This window comes from Canis lupus, chromosome 34 (genome assembly GCF_048164855.1).
Source record: "Canis lupus baileyi chromosome 34, mCanLup2.hap1, whole genome shotgun sequence".
NCBI classification, from domain to species: Eukaryota; Metazoa; Chordata; class Mammalia; order Carnivora; family Canidae; genus Canis; species Canis lupus.
In genome coordinates this window covers 10,270,131-10,289,513 of record NC_132871.1, presented here as the reverse complement: position 1 = coordinate 10,289,513, position 19,383 = coordinate 10,270,131, and the positions used below count along the sequence as shown (strand labels likewise).

Below are 19,383 nucleotides of genomic sequence, written 5' to 3'. Positions count from 1 at the left end.
ATATTTGTTTTGTACACTGCTAACTTAATAAGAAAAATGCTGCTGGATACATGCTTTTATGACTGGCATTTCTTGGGTCATATCTCTAGTGACAGACAGGGGTGATGAGAGCAAAAGAATCTTGATTCAGGGAGCACCTGAGTGGCTCAGTGTTTGAGCATCTGCCTTCGGCTTGGGGTGTGATCCCAGGGTCCTGGGATCGAGTCCCACACTGGGCTCCCCACAGTGAGCCTGCTTCTCCTTCTACCTGTCTCTGCCTCTCTCCCTCTGTCACTCATGAATAAATAAATAAAATCTTTTCAAAAAAGAAAAAGCTGATTTGGGACATAGATCAATAATCTTAGGAGCCAAACATTTTGCTAGACTTCCAATTGATAAGACTTACAAACCAGATTTACCTGGCTGACACAAATCATAAAACCTTTGGTCTCTGATTTTCAGTTGAGCCAAAGCACATTGGTTTCTGGCACACACAGAAGACCCTGGGAAACAGGGCCTACTAGGAATTATTTCTTTAAAATCAATCAATCAATCAATCAATCAATCAATCTTACCCAGTCTTTACTTTTTGTGAGATCAATATCGAGGAAGGGGAGATAGAATGTTTCTTTCTTGGTTTTAAGTATTAAAATGGGAACATGTCATTTAATGGTGGCCTCCCTCAGAAGCAAAGTCAGAGGGCCTGAGGCAGGGCTGCTGTACCATCACCACTGTGCTAGTCCTCCAGGAAATCTCCTAAATTCCCAGGAGAGAGGCAGAGTTCTCCAGCTTGCTGATGTGGGGCCTAGGAGATCAAGAAAAATGGGGGAAGACCAGGAAGGGTTGTACATTCTACCTCTGCCAAAGTGACCTGGCTTGCCTTTAAGTCAAGCCCTCCTAGATTTGAAGAAAGAGTCATTGCCTTATTTGTCTAGGAAAAACTCAATTTTTCTAAAGAATCTGAAGGTGAGTGGCCTCAACTTCTATTTACATGATATAAGTGACTATTTAGAGAACGCTAAAAAACCATATGTAATGGAAGCTCCCCTAAGAATCATACAGACTTCCAAGTATGTATTTATAATACAAGTATATATTTAAAGAAAAGTAGAAGGGTGGTACTTTAGGGACACCCAAGCAGTAAGATGAAGATTTGTTTCCAAAAGGAAAAAGAAATCAATTGAAATGAATGAAGTTCCCAGTCCTCTCTAGTGATGCTTCAGGAAGATTCCAGACTCAGCTTTAGGGATCGAACAACTTTTCAGGCATATGAAACCATACACATTTCCTTGATTGTGAAAACACTTAATCTCCAGGCAAGATGGGAAACACATGTGTGCCTTCCTTTCATCTCTCTCCAGTACAACACACTGGGTGGTGAATACTCAGAGGGAGTGGTGAAAAGCCCTCCTTGAGTTTTCCAGCCTCTTCCCAGTACTGTCCCCTAGGGTGGGACCACCAACTCATCCTGGATTTGGGGCACAAGGGATTGGCAGTCATGTACCTAGGCCTAAGGGGTTAGGCTGTTGGTTCTGGCCACTAACTTACTTGGATAAACAATGGGCACTAGCAAAGACCATTGAGCAGAGAAGGGGCATTAGGTGGAGCTATGTTCTAGAAAGACCATTCTGCCAGTAGTGTGGAAGAATGAATTTGAGCAGGAAAAGGTTGATGGCAGGGAACACAGTCTTAGCTTTTCCCAAAGTTCTAGTGAGAGACGGTGAGAATCTGGAGGACAGAGGCGATTACACAGCCCACCCATGACCACAGTTATTGATACCAAGAGCAACCATGGAACTAACCACCTTCCACATGACCCCATGGCATGCCTGCCTCAGTGGCCTCCGTGTCTACGACTGGCTTCTGCCAGGAGATCTTCCACACCTTCCCCAGACATGAGTCTACATGTCATAAGCATGTCTGCTTCTAATAGGTTTTAATGTGCATTCCTTATCATAAAAGACTTGTGGTGAATTTGTGGTTTTGGCACAGGGCCATTTCCTCATCCTGCTCCTAACTAAACCCAGCAAGATCTCCTTTACCTCTAGCACGCGTAATTTCTGTAACAGAGACAGGCGGAACAGGGATGTGTGCACGGGGACACCCCAGCAAATAGCCTTTCTCTTCCAGGATGATGAGTAAGGTCAGGAGAGGACTCTACAGCTAAGATCATCATCATCATCATCATCATCATCATCATCAAGAATACTAATGACAAATAATTTTTAAAATACTATTACAGCTTTGTACTTTGCACTGAGCACTTGCTTTGTATTACATTTAGGGCTGTGTTTATATATGTTTTGTCACTTAATTCTCCTAACGACCCCATCAAGTGAGTACCATTAGTGTTTCTATTGAACAAAAGGAAAACCAAGGCTTAAATAGAGTTTAAGAAACCTTAAATACATGTTAAAATTATACAGCATCTATATTAGTTATATTTCAATAAAACTCTATATTAGTTATATTTCAATAAAACTCCAGGGAAATCCATGCAGTAAACAACATCCACACACAAAAAAGAAACTTTCTTAAAGTTACACAGGTAGTAAGTGGCAGAGCAGGGTTTCAAATCCAGGGTCTGTCTTATTCCTGAGCACCTATCTTACTGAGTGACTTCGTGCCACAAAGAACACTGGCGCCTAATCATTTCCTGCACATCTAGGAATGTTAATCTATTCCTGGGGTAACCCCCTGGTGCAAAGTCAGACTAAACCAAACTGCAGGCATTTCTTCCAGTCTAATTCAATAGGGAAAGAAGATCTGTCCCAAGTCACGGGAGACCCTTTCGGATTGCACTCAGCACTGGAGTTCTGGGTGTTGGCGGAAGGGGCTTTATCAAAGGATCCAAACCAGACAAGCCCTCAGACCCACTATAGCACAGGTCCAATTCAGGTCCTGTGAGAAAGGAGAAGAATGTATCCAGCACCCACAACGTCCCTCCTTCCAGAGTTGGTGGCTAACTCATCCCAGCCATCTTGCAGGGACTTCCTGGCAGAGACAGGTTCCTGTCTCTAATTCATGAAACGTCTGAGCCAATGGCCAGCCTTGGCTCAGGTGAGGTTTTGTGCCTTGACACTAGTTATGTGTGAACTCCAAGAGCGCTGAGCAGACAGACCTGCCAAGGGAGGTGGGTCCATCGGCCAGGGCTCCGGGATCAAGCCTTCACCTACCACACAGTGCCTTGTCAACTGAAAACACGGACTCTTTCTCAAATGCAAAAATTCCTTCTCATCATCAATTAAGAGCACGTTACAAAGAACCTCTAAAAAGTCTGATGGCATATAGAAAGTAAACAAAAGATTAATATCCAACATTTATATGCAAGCAATACATCATTAATGATCATTATAGAGAACTTGCTTAGTTCAAATGAGGTTCCAGAAGACTGGAAGCGTTCCACTGGAACACCATATTTATAATAGCCACCCTGGGGAACAGCAGGCCCATCAACTTGACACAGCTAATATGCAAGGTAATGGAAATAAGTAGAGGTGAAACGGAGCCACGCGGACACTGAATTATCTTGGGAGCCAAACTCCATGCAAATAATTAGAGCCTGCCTGTTTGTGAGCACAGTGGAGAGGACATTCTTCAGACACCTTAGGTCGTCACATTTCAACTTACCATTTGAAACTGGCACATCCTGTCACCTTACTACTTAAAAATCACAGCAATTGGTGAATTGACAGAGGACAAACTGCTTCTGCTGAAATATGAGGAAGGAGTTTGTTCACCAGGTTGGGGAAGTGGCGTGCTGCTGCTGAAGACGGATTCTGGATTCTAGTCCCAGTCCCTAGACACTCACTGGGCAACATTTTTCAAGTCACGTAACCTTCCCTTCTATTAGTTTCCTCCACTCTGAACTGTGGAAAATATTGCCAAACCACATGTCTTATACTTTGTGTAAAGCAAAATACTGGCGCCTATTTCAGAGTGTTTGGTGTAGTATATAAGACAGGAGAGGGAAGGGCAAATGCTCAATGGGCCAAGCTGCATGCCTGTGCGGTGACAATTTGGCAAAGGGGCAAGACACACCCTCTCACAGGGCCCGTCAACTCCAGCCTGTGTTACCTTGAATATGCCTCACATCCTGGGTCCTCTCTTTGTAAAGCAAACCTGCAAATAACTGGTTGTTTTTGTTTTTTGGGGTTTTGTTTTTTGTTTTTGTTGTTGTTGTTGTTGTTGTTGCTTTTTGGTATGTGTGCAGAATTGCTCGATTGTAAAACAGAGCAACTAAAAAGTTTCTAAAACTCTGTTCACAACTGCAACCCATTCATGGCCTGCAACTTCCCTCTAAAGGGTCATATGTTACAAGAGCAGCTAGGAATTGTGTTAGTTGATAATAATAACTGCTAACATTTACAGAATACTTACTACGTGCCAGGTACTTGTACAAGTGATATGAAGTAGTCGCAGGAAGCCCACGAGACAGGTAATTTCATAATCCCAATTTGACATATATGGACACTCGGTGAGGTTATCACTGGCTAAAGTTAACCGAATATTATGGAAGCCTTTTTCTTTTTTTAATTCAGCAGAGGGTGTGATGTAAGAACCCTTCCTCCCTCCTCCACTCTCAACTTTTCGTAACAAAACCCCTCCCCTGTGACCGTTCCAAGGAAATATTTTCACAAAGCATAGTTAACTGTAGATACTGCCTATAAATAAGCACAGAGAATTTGTCCGCATTTCGCCTCATGCATATACTTTTCTTTACATTATCCTGACCCGTGGAGTTAATAAACCAAATAAAACTAACAACTCATTTTTATTTAGCTGGGCAAAGCAGGGAGTCAGGGAAGGCAATTTCTTAGCCTGATTCAGGTACCGGAGCTCAACATCAAGTGGACAAGGTAAGCTGCACAATGTTCATCCTGTGCTGACCTCAAATACAAGGTCACTGAGTCGAGAGGTGGTTTCACCTTCTTATTATTGTGAGTTAGAGACTCCACCAGAAGTCTTCTGTCCTGGAAGATCTATCTAGAGGTGGCCTTTCAATTCAAGAAAGGTGTTTCCTAAAAGATCTAGGAATAAAGACAAAGGCCACCTGGAGAGAAAGCCTCTGTCTCTAGTGAGCACTCATAACCAGGTGATTATCTGAAGGGTGAGTGAAATATGACTTTATCGTCCCTGACTCGTCCCTGGGTCAACCTCTGTCAAGGCCTCTGCTGAGTCACGAGACTGCTGGACAGAAAACGAAAACGAAAAATATCTGAAAAGCAGCGCTCCCTGTGGGACCAGCAGCAGAAAATGATCACTTGTGATTACTGGAAAAGACCTGAAAGAAAGGTCTGATACTCTGAAACCCTGGAGCAGGGGACCCCTCGGACACCCCCATTTCCCACACTCGTGTTGCCCTGCGGTGTGGAGACGATGGGAGGCAGTTAAAAATACCAGAAGGAGCTGGCAACTGAAGGCCAGAGTGATGGGAAGTAAGACATGGAATCTTACCAAGGGTCAGCGTGTGGCACTTGGAGGATTCCGGTGCACACGAGTGACGTACTTGGGCAGAAGAGAAAACAAAGTGGCAGCCCAGACCCAGAGGAGCCTCAGCTCATCCCCCCCCTGTCTGTGGGGCTCGGGGCCCACGTCCCTTCTCTTCCCGTCACAGGCTGAGCGCTTCCCCAAGGAACCGGGGAATTCGAGCAGGATGTGTGTAACCCCCGGGGGATCTGAAACAAAAGCAGAGCAAGGAAAGAAACTTCCCTTCCTGTGCCCTTCACCAAAGGGCATCCATTCTGAGCAGCCGAGAGTTCTCTTAAAATGGCGCTTCCTCGGCCTGGGAGAGGGAACTGTCTGTAAATTCTCAGAAGCACCGACAAAGGAAGAGTCTTGGGATTAGGACAACTCGTAGGGACCCGTGATATTAATCATGAAGAGGGAAATGGTAACCACTGGAAAATCCCCAAGAAAAGGTTATGCTGGGCCCGAGGGGAGAACGGTCCTGATGGTTTTAAAAGGAGCAACATGCCTCCCATCGGCCTGTGAGTCTTAAGCCCTTTACAACACATCCGGTTGTGTAAGTGTAAAGCTTTGGTATGTGCCTGGCACTAAGCTAGGTGGTTTTTTGGGTGGCCATTAAGAGAAGGCTTTTTTTTTCCCCCAGCAGAATCAGATCTATGAACAAAGAGAACAAACTGATGGCTGTCTGAGGAAAGGGCCTGGGGGAATGGGCGAGATGGGTGAAATGGGTGAAGGGGAGTGGGGGCTACAGGCTACCAGGCATGGGGTGAATAAGTCACAGGGACGAAAGGCGCAGTGTAGCGAATACCATCAATGATATTTTAACAGGGCCCTATGGTGACAGATGGTGGTGAGGTATAACGTATGAAGGGTTCGAATCATTGCAGTGTTAACACCCAAAACTAACGGAACAGTGTGTGTCAGCTATACACAAATTTTAAAGACAAATTTTTTTTGAAGAGAAGGCCTTTTTCATTAAGCAAAGGCAGCACATTGGGAATGGAGCCACTAAAGTCAGGACCGGTTTTCATGATCCGCAAGCTTAGTGAGGGATTTAGGTCCTGGTCCTTGATCCAAGATGGGAGAACTGTCTCATGCACATCCCAGAAGTGACCATCCCAGAAAGTGAGAGCTTGGAAGTCATCTTGGGCCCCTAAGGAATCACAGGGCCCTCAGACAACTTGCAGCCCCTTGCAGGCCCCGACCTAATGCTCTGTGGAGAACTAGACCTAATTAAAACTGGGAACTGCTCTGCAAGTGCCAAGTTTCAGGCAACTTCTGGTGGATTTGGAATGAGGAGTAGAGGCAGGCCCAGAGCAAAATGAGCTGAGTAGGGAAAGGGGAAAATAGATTCCAAATGTAAAAAGCAGGGTTCTTTGATGGGCTGAGGAACTGACACATGGAAAATGTAATGCATTATTGACAAACACGTATGCTGGCTGCAAAAATAATTAACACAAGCAGAAAAGAAATAGGAATGAAATGGAGCAGAAAGACTTTGAAAGATTGTGAAGTGGCCGCTGAAATTGCCAAGCTAATGTCAGAGAGATGATTAAAATTTTCCAATAGAACAGGTGAATAGGTAGTTAGGAGAGTGTGGTGTAAACCAAGAGAGAGTGGCTCATTATATGAATCTGTACTGAGGTACTAATCAGCATTTTATGTGCAACTTTGCAGTGCACATTTTAGCAGATGGAGGAAGCTCTTAAAAGCTGATAGCTAAAGCGAGTCTGACTGCCTTCCTACTCCATAACAGCCGTCCCCGGAATGGGTGCTTGCTCCAAGTGAGCACTGCAGGACCAGTTCTCAGAATAGAATTCCAGACATATCTAGCCACTCACCAATAAAGATAACTGCAAAACTCGAGGACCGCGGGAGAGGAAGGGGAAGAAACAGGAGGTTTCTGTCTTCTAAGACAGAGGGGCCTGGATGAACAGGCTCCAAACAGATAAGCTATAGGCTCAGTAATCAGAACTCCAAGTCTCAAAAGTAAAGATCAAGTAGCAACCAGGAGAGATTCTTCTGCAGGCCAAACTGTATGCGTGTGCGCAGGCACGCACACACATTCTTGTAGAAACTGTATTGCCGCAATAACAAAAACAATTAGATGGCGGATTGTGGGTATGTTAAAAGGGAATAATTCTTCATGATCAGAATGATTTTTTCGCTCATTCAACAGAAAAAGACTCTTATTTTTTATTTGTTGGCAAAGCCAAATTAGAAAAAATATATATCTTTACGACCACAGGAGACAAATGAGTGATACCAAATATCACTAAAAATGCTATTAATCTACAGTGATATAAAATTACCATCTCAGCACAAAGAAAGCCTATATAATCTGAATTTCTCTAGCATCATAAAAACGAATGAGAAGCGAAATTGAGAGTAAGTATGCTTTTGAGATGCCGTTAAGAGTTACATGCATTGTTAACAAATGTGGCTAGACAGACTGGTGATTTACCTTGAGAAACAAATTCATAGAGACTCAGAAAATTTCCAAATGGGACCAAACTCATTGCCCTTCTCGTTGGTTGATGACACCTTGGAGGGTGTTATTCTCCTTTCTTAGATATTTAACTGACCTTGGATTATTTACACCCCCACCCTGGCCCCGTTTTCATTTGCTCATGGTCTGCGCATTTCAGAAGCCCAAAGTAACTTGGGGTAGGGGGCAGATATGACAAGGAAGAGAATACAGGTCAGGGGTTTCTTCTTCAGGAACGAGAGGAGCCCAAGTGATCCCACTGGGCGACCAGCAAGGAGCACAAAGCACTGTTGGCTCCTTCCCTAGTGGACCTCCCCAAATGTGAACAAGGCCACCCCCTGTCGTCTTCCCTCATCTTTTGCTCCGTCTGTGGGAGGGGAATATTGGCCTAATTCCAGAATGTTTCACAAGTCCCTGGAAGAGCTGGAAGAGGGGAATGAATGGCTAGGTCATTTTTTGACCAGAAGTCGAGGGCAGCGGTATTGGGCCATTGACTGGGTGGGAGGTTCATGAGGATAAGGAGGAAGACAGGTTGAGAAAGGTACGAAGTAAGTAGAAACAGGGAAGAAATGAGTGTTTCTACTTCTTCCTATATAACAAAAGGAAAAGGAAAAAAGGCAACTCATCACCAACAACAACTCCACTTTGAGAAATTTAGAAAAGGACATGTGACAGTTTTCATCTAGTCTCAAAGATGATAAGGGAACAGCATATTAAGGTGGTAAAGCTTCACCAAGATGCTACAGGTAACCTCAGTTTGCTGCTAGCCAGAGGAAAAAGCATGATACCAATAGTTTTTTTCCTTCTTTTTGGCTGCCTTCTTCTACATAGGTTTTACCATCTATACACAATACTAGGTAGTAATAGCATTACTATATGTAATACTGGATACAGGACATCCCTGGGAGATGAGGAGGCCCTTATTTATTTAGCACAACATATCAATGGTAAAATGTGGTCACAGGGCACTATAGTGGCCTGCCCAGGGGCACATAATTAGAACAAGCCTAATTCAGAAATAAAACTGAAATCCCTCTCTGATCCATGTCCTTTCTATGAAACGCTACCAGGCACCAAGTCCTAACATCCCTATTGGCAGGGATACCAGCCCTGGGGACACAGGGATGCTGGGCATGGCCTTCTGCGTCCTAGCAGAAGTGAACAGAAGAGACAGATCCCAGTTGGTGGCATCTGAAGCTTCAACTTCTGGGGTATTCTTTAAGAAAAAGAATTCCAAAAGATGAATGCAAAATCAGGGATGAGTAGAAAAATTAATCTGAGTGGGTAAAGAAATTGCATCAAATCAGAAATTTTATAAAACTGACCAATATCACAAATTTTCGAAAAATCCAGAAAAGTAACTGAATAACAGAAAAATATTTTTATTAGCTTATTAGAACTGATACTGTCCTGTAATGCTGGTTTCCCTACATTTCTTCCCTTCATTCTCTATGACTGCCTCTTTCTATAATAACGATTTTGTAATATTTCCTAGAAAAAGGATAGACAAGTAATTCAGTCTTTCCTCCAGCATGATTGATCAAAATGTGTTTATTATTGATGGCTTTAAAAAGTGACTCTGCTTCAGCCTTTTATGGCAATGCCATATCTGTAAATTCTTTAGTAGTTTTTTGCGTGAGAGGTGTTTCTCACCCGAGGCCACAGTTTTTGGAGATTTGATCAAGGTGGGAAGACCCCCTCCCCAGTTTCCCATCCCAAGTCCTCACCTCCCTCTTCCTCATCAGGTCTGACCTGAGGGTAGAGGTCAGGATGCCAAGTGGCCATAAAGCCACGTGATAATGAGCAGTGCCTGGTTCAGTTACTTCTCACTGAAGGCAAAGCTGGGTCAGGATGCTCAAGGTGTCCCGCCAGAAGTAGTTGTCATTAAGGACCAGGTGGGTGGGTAGATTGTACCCAGTGTGCCAGCCCCACCAGCAGCCCCAGGACCACCACAGGCAAGGGCAGTGATGCCCCCAGCCTGAGGCAACGCTCTTTGTCTCCCAGCTCAGGTGACTGCTTCCTCCTGCAGGCAGCACCTATGCCTTGATAAAGACCTTGAATTTTCAGCTTCTCCAGCTCTGCTGGGACTCCGCCTCTAGTCCGTTCTGGCCACATTATGAAATAGCAGGCTTGTTTTCAGGACCTTGCTTTCTCTCTTTGGAGCATTACCTGTTCCTGGAATGTAATTACAGTAGAAATTCACAAATAGAGCATCTGTAGTAGGAAGTAACTTTTCTACCCTGTCAATAATAAACATTCAAATTTTGATCAATCTTGCTAGAGGAAAGACTGAATTATCTTTCTACTTCTCCTATAGCAAATGTTACAAAATTGTCATACGAAGAGTCACTCAAGGAGTACGCAGCCAAAAAAGGGTAGGAAAAAAGTATTGTAGCAGTGTGGCCTCCTCAGCAGCCCCGGAACCCAGAGGAGACACTCCTGTCATTGCGGTACCCCTAACCCTAAGGACAATTGCTCTTGGCTTCTTGGTAGAACTCATTAAGAAATGTTTTCCTTTCAAATAAATGCCTGGGAAACATTTAAAGTGCCTCATACTTGGGTGACTGAATTTAGATCAGAAATATTAAGACAAAAATCCTCCAGATTTTAAGGAACATAGCTGTTAAGTGCAGTGTTCCATGAAACCAACAGGGAAGATACTGTGATCTTTGAGAATATCCCCTCAGTTAGGCCAAGAAACAGACCCACCCATCACATGTATGTCTACAGTCAACAACACATTTTGTAACCTTTCCATTAGTCCTAATTTCCTCACCAATTAGGAAGGGAATGGTACCAGGGTTATACTTAGCTCAAAGGGTGTGAAAGCACCTACCACAGTGCCCTACATATGTGCTTAATAAATGGTATTTCCTTCCTATGGCTTTACAACATCGGCTCTTGAATTTTACAGACAGTGTTCTATGGCGTCTTTCATCTTTACTAAATGCTCCATTTATGCAACTTGAGTTCCTGCTGGAACCCAAGAGACCCCATTGTTTTTAAGGCCTCACTAATTCCTGACTTTTGCTTTATCTTCTTCACCCACAGACCAAACCCTGAACTCTTGCTTCCACTGTATAGTGCCTGTTTTGTGTGATGTTGACACTAATCCATGGAACAAATGAGCTGGCAATGTTAGATCATTTCTTCACGTAGCTTTTGATGTTCAATCTCCCCTGAAAGACTGCCTACACATCTCAGAGGGGAATATGAGGCATCATGATACATGTCAACTACTTTTTCTCTTTCTCAGACTTCTGCAGGCTGCACATATTTCTAATTTTAGGAGTGCCTATAAGCATTTAGGGTCACGCACTTACATATTCAATGGTCTGTGCAAAGCTGTCCATGTCCAATCAGATCACACATGCTGAATTATTCTTTGAGTCCTTTCCTTTGAAATGGATGCTTTAATGCTTCAAGGTTTTCTGATATCCAGCAATGTACTTTTCCAGACCTCTTCCTAAACTATGTCAATTTTAAGGTCTACAGTAGGGTTTTTATCAGGTTTTGAATGCTGAATGTATCTGGCACATTTATTATTATTATTATTATTACTATTATTATTATTATTATTATTATTATTCCATGTTTGCTCATAAAGGGGCAGGGGGCCATGGAGGAGAAGACAAATAAGGTACAATTCTAGCTCAAAACAAGTTGATTAGAAAGTAGTCATAGTCTTTCCGATCTTCAGCCTCATTCTCAATCTGAGACAGTGGTCTCCAAAGGTGGAAAGAGATGGCTTAGAAGTAAATAGGCAGCACTGCTTGGATGTAAAAGTGATTAATACAGGCACAGTCCATATCAGCAGCGCCTTCTGAACATGGGAGCTTGCATTCATATCATATCATGTCGTGTCATGTCGTGTCATATTATGGCTTCCTTCAAATTGGTCTGCATTCTTTTTTTTTTTTTTTAGATTTTATTTATTCATGAGAGACACACACACAGAGAGAGAGAGAGAGAGAGGCAGAGACACAGGCAGAGGGAGAAGCAGGCTCCATGCAGGGAGCCCAACTTGGGACTCGATCCCGGGACTCCAGGATCAGGCCCTGGGCTGAAGGTGGCACTAAACCGCTGAGCCACCCGGGCTGCCCTGGTCTGCATTTCTAAACTTAAAGGAACAAGACAAATGCTTCCAGAAATTTTAACTTGAACAAATAGGTTTGTGGCATTAGTATAGCACCTTGAGTTCTTTGGAGTCAAGGCACTGGCTAAATTTTCCTTGCTAATAAATGTTTTGGTCACAAACTTCTACCCAATTCCATTATCTCTGTAACGCATATGAATTCCTTTGGTTTGTAGCAAGACCACCAGGAATTAAAGTTATTTAAAAACCACTGATCAATTACCAAGATGTATCCTAATTAGAAATAAAGCCCAGGCACGACCCTAGATGTAAAGAGATGGTTTAAAATAACCCCACAATTGGAGTCAACCTTAGAAAGAATTTCACCCAATCCAGTCATTTTATGGATAGGAGAACTGAGGCCCAAGTCACTCACATGATTTGGTCAAAGAAAGCAGCAAACAAGCATTAACATCCAAGTGTTCTGATGTCTACCTGAAGTCATGACACGATGTGAGAACATTTGTACATTCCGCTGGAATAAGCCATGGGGGGAGGGGGAGAGCCTTGAGGACACCTGTACAGGCCAGGTGAAAACACTGATTACATTTTAAAACGTATTTTCTTACTATAATAATCAAAATAAAATACAGAACATTTGAGACAGATATTAAATATTAAATTCATATAAAATCTCAAAATCAAATCTTTTCCAAAAATCTTAATGAGAAAGTTGAGAGCTTGCTCCCATGGACATAACTGTTTTATACCAAGTTTTATGTCTGAAATGGCTACAAGCAAGTTCTGATCAAGTCTTTTTAATGATCTCTTCAAATTCTTGATAGCCCCCATTGATGAGAAACTTTGTTCACACAAGTAGGTGATAAAAAATTTAAAGCCATTTTTTACAGCCATTCAAAAATTTACAACTAGTCGAAATTATCCTTAAAGAATCTACGAGTTCTTCTCTTTTTATTGTCTTTGACCGACATAGATGTTGAAATTTCTTGTGATAACGGAAATGAATTTCAAATCCAGTCAAACTTTTCCGTTGCACAGATTTGAAAAGAGAGGTGCTTGAACGTGTGGAATGTGCACACGACGCTAAAGCCCTTGCCCAGCCACTTGTGTGGACTCTACGCAAAAGGCAGACCTATGCAAACAGGCAAAAGTAAGCAGTCTGTGTGAAGGAAGAGGCACAGGGCTACCTACTGAGCTAGGCCTTGCAGGAGTCCCACCTGGCCTCCCTGCCTCCCCGTCTCCTACTCTCAACCCAGACTTGGCCTGCATATCATGCTCACGTTCCACAAGCCCCTGCGACTGGAAGTCTCTAGCATTTCCACAACCCTTTTACCTACAGTGGGGAGCAGTGTACTCTGCAGCAGATGGTTGAGGTCAATAGCAAAGGGCATCTTCTTGGCAGTGCTCAGTGCATTGCAGAGAAACTCACGGTTTTAGCCATCGGTGGGGAATAGGGGGCATGCCCAACAGAGCCCCCGGGCTGCTCCCGACGAGCCCTCTCATGACCAGCTTGGGACTTCAGCCACCCCAGGCCTCAGGCACTGAGGGCTTACCAGTTCCCAGTATGCCTGTAACCCATTTCAGCATGGCAGTCGGGAAGCCCAGAGAGGTGCAAATAACTGGTGCACGTCTGCAAGTGACAGGCTGGGTCCAGACAGGATTGTCTGCCACTCAATCTGTCTTCTTTCCTCTTTCCGAGGTGCACCTCCATTAATAATCTAGCCAGCATACTCTCCTTGAGGATGAAGGTAACATCGCCTCAGTTCTATCAGGGGACCAGCAAATGTGGTAGTTTGACTTCCCTTGTCTAATAAATGGTGGTCCTGGAAATTCATACAATTAGTATCTAATTGAAATTTTATTTTGCAAATAAATTAGTAATGCTAAATCTCATTATACCCACTTGGATATCACAGACGTATGACTCCCCTCTTTCTGCAAATGCTCAATGTCAGTGAGAACAGCCCCACTGACCACCGTAAAGGCAAACATCATTACGGATAGAAAAATACAATTGAGCACTTTCTTTTACAGTGTTTCACCCAAACTCCATTCATTATCTGACTGCATAGGCTTCGTCCATTTCAGTTCCCTTGGGCTGAGCAGTTTATGTCATAAAGAACTGCAACCTGCACTAAAAATGCCCTTCTTCCATCTTCCTTTAGAAAAAAAAGAAACACAAAATAAAAAATAAAAAAGAGAAACATTTTTGTCTGTGATTGGTGAGAAGTGCTGAGTGGACAGTCCTGGTGGCTTCTTGTTTATCCTGTGAGCGACTATGGCACCAATCAGCACCAAGTTTCTCTTGATTTCTGTCTGGAATGATGTTGTCCACTGTTGGAGTCCAGGGGGTGATGTATTTGCTGCTGTCAGACATGCATACCTAAGAGCAGCTTCAGCACCTCCGACGCTGCCAGAGAGAGTGGCAGCCCAATTCTGGCCCTGAGCTGTGGTGGGCAAGAGCACCCTGCCACCGTGCCCCAAGGGGGGGTGCTCCGTGTGGCAGCCCCCACCATTTACAGCCTACTCGCACCTCCCAGGGACTCACCCCACCATTCTGCTCACTCACCGCGCCCTCTAAACACTATACAACACACATTCTTTGCCCTGTTTACTGGCCCAGCCAGCGGTTCTCCTCGTGGCAGATGGCTACGGCCACGGTCATGTTCTATCACAACCCACCCCCCAATCTCAGTGGCTTGAAAGAATCACCATTTTATTCTTCACCCTACGTTGGATTTGGCAGATCCAGGTTCGCTTCAGCTGGCCTTGATTTCAAGCCACAGATTGGGTCCAGATCAGCTCTACATGTTTTTTTCATCCTCTTCAGACCACCAGACTAGCCGTGGTATTTTCTTCTTGGGCAGATGCCCGACTGCACAGGCATATCTTCCATGTTGCTTGTGTCGTGTCTGCTAATATTCTATCGGGCCAAGCCGGGTCACACGGCCACTTGTCCCATCAGTGGAGCAGGAAAGCACCCCCTCCCCCCGTGAAGGTATAGAGGGGCAGGAGTATTTGCTGAACAATCCTCTAACCCACCACACACCAAATCCAAATTACAGGACCAATAAACATGCCATCAGGATGTAGTCAAGCCTGAGACGGTCTGCTCTGAGAGGTTTATGTAAAAGAATACATGTCTCATATTGTACAAATATTTCACATCAAAGCATTACCACTTGGCTCCTTGCTCAGCTCCCAGTTGATCTTGTTTGACACAGTCAGGACTTGCCCGGTGAGGGACCCTGGTTTCCAGAACCAGCGGAGCCTCGTCTTTAAAGAAATTACTCTTTTCTCTGGCTTGTATTCCATGCTGTTTGAGCTGCCCAGGCTCCAGAACCTTCTTGGTACTCTCTTTCTTCCAGTCTCACCCCATTTCCAGCTCTCCTGCCATCTAAACAGATGTCTTTCCATGTCCCTGACTACTTCTGGGGAAGTCTAGGATAGCTTTGCAAACTCAAAGGAAGAAGAAACACGAGATCCTTGGCTAACACCCTCTCTTCTTCTAGCTCAATGTGTGCGTGTGTATCTATGGCAAGTGTGTGACTACACTCCTATCACTGGTGATGGAACAGAAGTTAAACACACATAACCAGCAACCACATGCATCACACGGGCCCCTCCCTGCAGGAAAGGAAAGTCACAGTGCTGTCCTGGGGGCGGGGGGGGGGGGGGGGGAGCTCACCTCCATTGTTCTGCACGCCTTTGGTCTGAAGTGGTCACATGGAAGGCTCTTTCACAGGGACAATGACATAGCAGATAGTCACACGTTTAATCTTTCAGAGTCAATATTTGCAGAGAACATGAGCACAGCAGGATACTGCCTTGGAGTTGTTGATTAATCCCTTTCTGAGGCTTCCCTTCTTTAAATCTCCTTTTTATTTTCAGCTCCTCATTAGTTTCGTAATGGGGTGTGTGCCTGTTTGTGTGATTACATTATCGTATTGCCCCCAAAGCCTGGCAAGGACCATGGTGAGCCGTGATTCTAGATGGAGGCATATAGACTTCCTCCTTCCCATCCTGTTCTAGAATTGTAAGAATGATAAGAACGACTTAACCCAGTGTCCTTGGGAAACAGGGACCAGCCACAGGTGCCTTCGAGAAGCAACGTGGGACCGATGTCACCTCCAACCTAGCTGACGGTCCCCTGTTTAGAAAGCTGAAACCACCACCACGAAGTAAATGGTTCTTTGGCACCCATTTCACATGCAAAGCAAAAGAGGCTCGTGGACAGTTGAAGTGATGAGTAAGAGTCACACTGTGAATCAGTGGGAGCCCTGAATGACCTTTAGGAGTCTCTTCTTCTCAGCACACTGAAATCCTCTCTTGAGACTTGACACCATAAATCTTTCATTGTGCAAATCCCCTTCAGATGGCTTTCAGATAGCAGCAGTGGAACTGAGAAAATATCAGAAAAGTTGTTCTGGAAGAGGAAGGACTTTCAGTCTCCTGACAACTTTCCATTCCTCCTTTCTAGAAGGTTTAGACAAATTTTAATCACAAATCCTCTGGACCACTGGTTTTCCATCCCATCTGCTACAATGTAAGAGAGAATTCTGTTGTCTATTTGCATGATTACTTATGTAGCCCGTAGACCTCAGAGAAATGTAGCACTGATGTACTTCAGATATTAAGACCTGACTCCATTTTCTATTTATTCCCAAAAATGTAGAGTCTGAGCGTCCTAGATTAGAATCCTTAAGTGCCAAGAAATGAGTCTACTAACGTGGCTCATGGAACTTGAAACAATTACAGTTTCTTACAAAGCTGAAAAAAAGAACTTTTTTTAGTCAAGGCCATTCAGCCAAGCTCATGTGAAAAGAAAATTCCATTAAGTTTTCTAAAACCTTTTTGCTGGGCAAGAGGTAAAAATAAATTTAGAAAGCCATGAAGAAAGCTAAAAGTCATTTAGACAGGCTTCTCTGGGCAAAGGCCTTCAGTGGGTCTCTGCCCATTACTGGAAGTCAAAACCTCTAATGTCCATTTACTCTGGAATCTTCTTTATTCCCCACCCAGAGCTCATAGTCAGCCTGTTTCTAATTCCTCTGTGCCAGCATATCTGTTAATGTCCCAAGCGGCTTCCTTTACAAGCGTGTGATCATCTGTGTATTATTAACTAACCGCAAATTAAAGTCATTACTTGGTGCTTAATTTTATGTAACATTTCTTTGTGATGTGTACAAAAGAAATTTGTTTTTACAGGAGTTCGGTAAATAGCATGTGCCGTGATTAATTAGAGAATATAATGGGTCTGTTGATCTGAAATTAAATTCAGTGCAACAATTTTCTTTAAAAAATATCTTTTTAAAGAATGAAAATACACCTTGAAAATGACATTTCAAGGTGTATGAGTTTTAAAAAAAAAAATTAAACATCTTGCATCAATGGTCCTTATCCCACAGATCTATCTGTTGGACTTTATGGACTAAGGGACTCATTTTTATGCTTCTCAAATCTGTAGGCACTCTCAGGAACGGCAACATTCAAACAGCTATCTTAAATCCTTTTTGGACCAAGGCAGGGTATAAATAACAAACTAACGAGCAATTTCTTAAATACTTGGAGGTCAGTCATCGTTCAGTGTAGCTCACTTCCCTTCAGCTCTTGTGCTCTTCCTCTTCTTCAGACACACCAAATGTATTCCTACCTTAGGCCTTTGCACTGTTCCTTCTGCCTTGACATCTCTCTCCCTGAGAGTTCATGTAGCTCAAATCTTAGACAGGGACAGGGCACCTGGCTCCCTCAGTTGATAGAGCTAGTGACTCTTGATCTAGGGGTTGTGAGTTTGAGCCCCATGTTGGGTGGAGAGATTACTTAAAAATAAAATCTTAAAAAACAATCTTAGACGGGGATTTCTTCTCTGACCATCCAAGTTGAGGAAGTTCCCTGCCCCAGTCCCTACCACATCACTGTGTTTAAGGTTTTATTCACAGAATATGTCTCCTCTGACGGTATCTGGCTTTTATTTGTTCATTGTTTTTCCTCTGTCTCCTCCTAAGAAGGTAAGGTCCCTGAGAGCAAAAACTTGTCTACCTTGTCCTCTCTGCATCTCTAACACCTAGAACAATGCCTGGTACATTAATCAGTGCTTAATACATCTTTATGAAATGAACAGATGGATTTCATCACTCTAACAAAACCCCGATACATAGCCATGCTCCTGACTGAGACAAAGCATAATTGGTTTTAAAACTTTTCTTGAAGAAACAGAAAGAGAAATTCAGTATTTGTTGGCTAGGCAGGAGTTGTACTGGAAGAAAATAAATAATTAAAACATGAACAAATTAAATGCTGGGAAGGACAGAAATAAAGGTTGTACAAACATCAAGTACCAACCAAGAAGAGAACCGTTGGATCAGTTGGCACCTCCTCTCTTTATAAGCCCAACAAGCAGTTTGAACTGTTCCCATTAAAGGAATTAGCCAGGCCACTGCCTTTGCCAATAACAAACTAAGAGATCTTAAGAGTCTTTCAATTTTCTTATATTTAAAGCAGAATTCTGAAGGTTGGGATGATGTTTCACAGTACAGGGCTATGAGGAAGAATAGGCTGCAGGAATGTAACAGAGTCCTGACCAAGAATAAAAACTAAAAGATATAAATTTCCATGCTCAGTGTCATATTATATTTACATTTTATACTTAAAGATACACTGAAGTCTCTTTCCCAAGACTCCTATGCCTTTTAAAGCTCTTCTGCAACTCAACATGAAGTCTGTATCAAACCAATAATAACAACAATAGTCATAATACTGGCCTCATAGTATTAATAAGATTTTATTTCCCAATTATGAGTGGGGTCTGGAAAATGTTTATTCTCTGATTTTCTGAATGCACATAGAATGGACAGAAATCTAGGTGGCTCAGTGCATAATGAGTTAGAATTTCCTTATGTTCAAGTCCCATCTCTGCCATTTACTAACTGTAAACTTTGGCAAAATTTCTCTAAGTCTCAGTTTTCTCATCTGCAAAATGGGCCTCATATAACTCATGTGAATTAAACGTGAACCACTTGTTTTCATGCAATTATATGTGTCAGTCATTTTATTACTTTTAAGTTATAATTTAGAGTTAACTCCATGCTAGGTTGTAGAGTAATTCCCCCAGACTTGCTATTGATTCATAGTCAATAGCAATTGATTGCTGTAATAATCATATTGTGGTGGTTTTGGTATTGGTGTTCTGAAACTATTGTATTGGTAGTGTGAGCTAAAGCAAAAATGCATATATACTGGTGTCACTGGGGCCTGGGACTTTCAGCTTAAGTGAGAGCAGACACAAATGTAAGATCAATGAGATCAATTCTATAAAAAATCTATAGTTCTGCAAATAAATCTGACATAGCAATTC

The 19,383-nt window shown here is 43.1% G+C and overlaps 1 long non-coding RNA gene across 8 annotated transcripts in view; it reads right to left on the bottom strand.

Annotated features, from left to right (window-relative positions):
• The window catches only part of LOC140624410 (uncharacterized), a 373,398-nt gene that overhangs the window by 117,327 nt on the left and 236,688 nt on the right, over nt 1-19,383 (bottom strand). The window lies entirely within an intron of this gene.